Source organism: Alligator sinensis, unplaced genomic scaffold (assembly GCF_000455745.1).
Source record: "Alligator sinensis unplaced genomic scaffold, ASM45574v1 scaffold982_1, whole genome shotgun sequence".
Lineage (NCBI taxonomy): Eukaryota > Metazoa > Chordata > Crocodylia > Alligatoridae > Alligator > Alligator sinensis.
In genome coordinates, this window is record NW_005842470.1 from 669,920 (window position 1) to 674,879 (window position 4,960).

General features: G+C 48.1%; 1 protein-coding gene across 1 annotated transcript in view; it reads right to left on the bottom strand.

Annotated features, from left to right (window-relative positions):
* LEPR (leptin receptor) overlaps positions 1-553 on the bottom strand; it is a 78,811-nt gene extending 78,258 nt beyond the window's left edge. The window contains exon 1 of the mRNA XM_025212548.1: positions 482-553. The gene's annotated coding sequence lies outside the window, so the exon portion shown is untranslated. The remainder of the gene's footprint in view (positions 1-481) is intronic.
* Between the last annotated feature and the right edge of the window lie 4,407 nt (positions 554-4,960).

Consider the following 4,960-nt stretch of genomic DNA (forward strand, 5'->3'; position numbering starts at 1 on the left):
AGGCAACACCCCCCCCCCAACCTTATCGTGGGGTCAAATTCCTTCCTGCCTCCACACGTGCCCGGAGGGCAGCCCCTGAGCAGACGGGCAAGAGCCTCCAGCCAGGACGCTCCAGGTGTCAGGCTCAGCAGGAGGACTGGTGCACCCCGCAGTCCAAGGCCTGCAGCTAACAGCTAATGCTTTAAGGAAGAAAACCCCCCCAAAAGCCTGGCACATAAGGGGGGAGGGGGGGCAGGAGGGGAGTTCCTTTGCAGCCCCGTGTGACGGCCAACACAGCCCAGAACCATGGGAAATACCCATGTCGTAGGCACAGCTACCCCTGGAGCCCTGCTTCCCAAAGTGTTCCTCGGTATCACCCGATTTATGGGCCATTTCTTCAGCATGGTCCCTCACTCCCAACCCACAGCCCCCCACCCCCATGACCCTATCCGCTGATGTTGTGACCCACAGTTTGGGAACCGCTGCGGTAAATCATCCCTACCCAAAGCTTCTCTGACCTCTTCTAAAAAACACCTCCAGTGATGGAGATTTCACAGCTCCTCCACACAGTCTAGTCTCCTGCCTCTCTGTTCTTGCAAGGAAGAAGCTTTTTCCTGATACCCAATCTAAAACTACTTTGCTGCAGCTTTAAGCCATTGGTTCGTGTCCTGCTCTCTCTGGCAAAAAAAAAAAAAAAAAAGTGTTGTTCAGAAAAAAAAGTGTTCTCCCTCTCCTTCATGGCAGCCCTTCACATTTTTGAAAGCTGCTATCACATCCCCTCTGAGCGCCTTTTTCACAAGCTGAACATGCCTCAACCCTCAACTTCTCATATATTTTTTGTCGCCTGTTTCTGGACCCATATCCTTTTTCTATATCCTTTTTCAAAAGTGAAGCCCAAAACTGCACACAATACTCTTGAGGGGCCTAATCAGTGCAGAGCTCCAGCCCAGCTTTCCATCTGTCAAGATCCTTCTGAATTGCACTCCTGCCCTTCAACGTGTCTGTAATCTTTCCCAGTTTCATGCTGTCTGCAAACTTGCTCAAGAAGCTCCCTATTCTAAGTATCCATAACATTAATAATGTTGAAAAGGACAGACCCCTGCTGGACTCCACTCAAAACCTTCTTCCATTCTGACATGGATATATTTATAATTATCCTTTGCTTGAGATTAGACACATCAAAAGACTGAACAGATTTCACATGACACATGGGCAACTGATGCCTCCCAAGTCGGGGCGGGGGCCACCAGTGGCCAATGTTGACGGGGTTGGAAGGGTCCCCCAGTGGCCGATTGCCAAAAGTGCACTTCCGGTTTCGCAGCTGGTACTACCAGGGGATGCACAGCTGATCTCAGGGGGTGCATGTGCATCTGCGTGCACCCCCTATATGTCTCCAATGACATGAGATGTCTGTGTAAGATCCTGAAAATAAAGTGGGAAGATAAATTACCAAACACAGAGGTACTGGAGTGTGCAGGACTGACACACTTGGAAACCACTATCAAGAAGAGGATGTTTGTGATGCATCTGCCATGTCAAGAGAATGGGAGGAGACCTTATCTCCAAGAATATTTTGTATTGTGAGATTCGAGATGGCTCTACAAAGTGGGGTCACCCTCTATCATAGCACCATGATGCATGCAAATATTATAGGAAGTCTTTCAACATCAACATAGAAAACTGGGAGAAGCATGTGAAATCCTGTCTGATCTGGAGGGAACATCTGGCTCTGGGTGCAGCTCTACATGAAGCAGCTTTGATCCAGAGTTTGGAAGTAAAGCGAGAAAGAAGAAAACAGCGTGCTGTATGCTTGGACTCCAACTCAGACAACATATGGATCTATGAAACTTGTAACAAGCTGTCTCGCTGTCAAATTGAGCTTGCAACCGCAAATGGATTCATCTGACTAGACCTCTTACGTGTACACCATGATCCAGAGGATCAATGGTTGCCTACTCCTGCTTGGGGCCATTAAGCCAGTTGTCTATCTACCTTTTAGTAGTTTTGTCTACTCCATATTTCTCCAGTGTGTTTATGAGAAGGTCACATGGGACTTTGTTGTCAAAAGTCTTATCTAGAACAAAATGTCAGATCCTTAATTTACATTAATCTATTGCAGGGGCAGGCAAAATATGGCCTGCAGGCCGGATTTGGCCTGTCAGGCACTTTCAGTCAGCCCACGGCACTCACCAATGAATTGTACCTCGTCCAGCCCTTCCATCCACAAGGGTGGAAGCAAGGCACCCACATATACATATGCCCCCAACATACCCTACTGTGCCTCACTCACACCCTCATGGACAGAACGGTCCAGCACAGCCAGCAAGCAGCTTCCAGGCGGGGCTGCTGCAGCAACTGGGGGCCTGCTCAGCTTCCCTGGCATCCTGCTCACTCCACTGGGGACCTGCTCAGCTTCCCTGGCATCCTGCTCACTCCTAGCAGCAGGTAGAGAAGCGATGGGGGTGGGGATGGAATAGCAGATGGGCAAGAGTGGAGGGTGTGGGCTTGGACTTGTGGCAGCGCAGAGCCTGCACCCAGGGAGGTGGCAGCGGCAACACGGAGCTCGGGTGGGTAGCGTGTGGGTGTGAGGGAAGGTGGTAGGGTGTGAGGATCCCCTCCCCTACCACACTCCCCTCATGGTGTGGAGCCCCAGCAGGCAGCAGCGACAGCAGGAGCAACAGCAGGTACCGGCACTTGGGGTGCTGGTGCCCAGCAGTGTGCAGCTCCAGCCAGCACTCCACATTGCAGCAAGGAGCACAGGCCCCGACAGGCCATCTCTATTGCCAGCACCACGCACATACAGTCCCACACTCATGCAGCACAAGATGAAAAGCCCACACACTGGAGTCAGCTGCCTTCCCCATCCCCTGCTGCACAGATCCCCATACTCCCCCCACAAACACCACACATCCACACCCTGCCCCCACATATATACAACCCCAACATACCCTATCTCCCCACACACAGCCACACACCCCCACAAACCCTCCACACCCCACCATAGACACACACACCCCCCCACACCCCACCATACACACACACCCACCCACACACCTCACCATACACACACACACCCCCCAGACATGCCTCCACACCCCTCACATATTCAAGACTAAGAATTTATTTGAGTTATTTTGCAATCACCTCTATATAAAATATACAAACAAATCATGACAAAAATATTTTTTGTAATAAAATTAAAATATATTATAGTAGGCATTTGACTTTTAGTGTACAACATGGTTTATTTCTGGTTATAAGATGGCAACCACCCCCCAGCCCAAAAGGAGTATTCCATGGGGCAAAGGGAGGGACTTCAGGTGGCAAAGGTCAGGGGTTAGGGGCAGGACTTCTGGTCCCAAGATGGTGACCAGGAGGCGGGGTAACTGTCAAGGGGCAGGGCTACCCATGCAGCTCTCAAAAGCTCACCAAACCTCATTAAGCAGCCCTCCATCTGAAATAATTCAGAGGCTCTGTTCCCCCGGGCACCACCTGGGATAACAAGGAATAATGGCCACAAATTGATTGAGAGTAGGTTCAGGCTTGATATCAGGAGACACTACTTAACAGTTAGGGCTGCCAGGCTCTGGAATAAGCTCCCAAGGGAGGTGGTGCTCTCCCCTAGCTTAGGGGTCTTCGAGAGGAGGTTGGATAGATATCTGGCTAGGGTATTATGATCCCAACACTCATTCCTGCCCAGGGCAGGGGGTCAGACTTGATGATCTGTTCAGGTCCCTTCTGACCCTAGAAATTATGAAATTATAATTGTCTGCCCCAATCTATTGTTATTCCAGTATGCAACATCAAAGTGGAAAAGGAACAGATAAATCAGGTCAATAAATTTAACTATTTGGGAAGCCGGATAACATCAGATGGTAAATGTGATCATGAAATAAAACAGAGAATAGGAATGGAAAAAGACATATTTCTGGAAATGAAAAAGATATTGACAAATAGAAAAATTTCTACGGGGAAAAAGTTAAGAGTTTTGGATTGCTATGTTATACCAGTCCTTACGTATGTATCAGAGTGCTGGACAATAATCGCCAAGCATGGAAAGAGAATTGAAGCAATCAAGATGTGGTTCTTAATGTGCATCTTGATGGTATGTTGGACAAGTCACACTGCAAATGAAGATATTTGGTTACGAGCAGGCTGCAGGAGGAAGCTGCTGATTAACATCAGAAAGAGACGGTTGGAGTTTCTTGGACACATTACAAGGAAAGAGGAAATTGAAAGTCTGGTTGTAACTGGAAAGACTGAAGGAAGAAGAGACTGTGGAAGATAGATGTTGACTTATGTCAAGAGTCTATCTAAACGGATGAATGCATCAACACTGGAAACTCTGTAAGCCTCAAAGAAAAGAGATCTGTGGAAGACCATAGTCACCAACATCTGATTTGGATATGGTACCTACAAAGAGAGAGAGATTGTTATCTAATGCACTGTGGTGGTGCCTGGGCATATTAGTCCCTTGCTTGGACACGAACATAACAAAAAAGTTGAACCCTACACAGAGATTCTCCATACACATCTCGGTGGACAGGGCAGATCTGCCTTTATGTTGTTATTTCTCCCAAAAATTGCAGCATGAAACTAAGGAGACAGGCCCAGATTTTACCCAAACTGATCTGTGCCCTTTGGCATCCATGGCAGCAGAAGGATCTGACCACATAATCCCAGTTGCAGAATAAGGGCCACAGACATTGTTTAGTCTACAAAACACATTATTCCCTCAAGCATATTAATTTTCTTTATCCTACAGTGATGAAAGGGTGAGTGTGTCACAGCAAGAGTTACCACATATCTTACACCAGCATGCATTAGTTGCAGGCCTGCAAAACAGGTCAGTTTCAAGTAACAGGTGTGAGAGTTCTGGCATAATCTTCAAGTCTTTAGTGGTGGATTTCTGTCCTCTCTGGCTTCTGTCACCTTTGCACCAAAATTGGCAGGGAGTGTTACGACTGCTTTCCTTCCATAT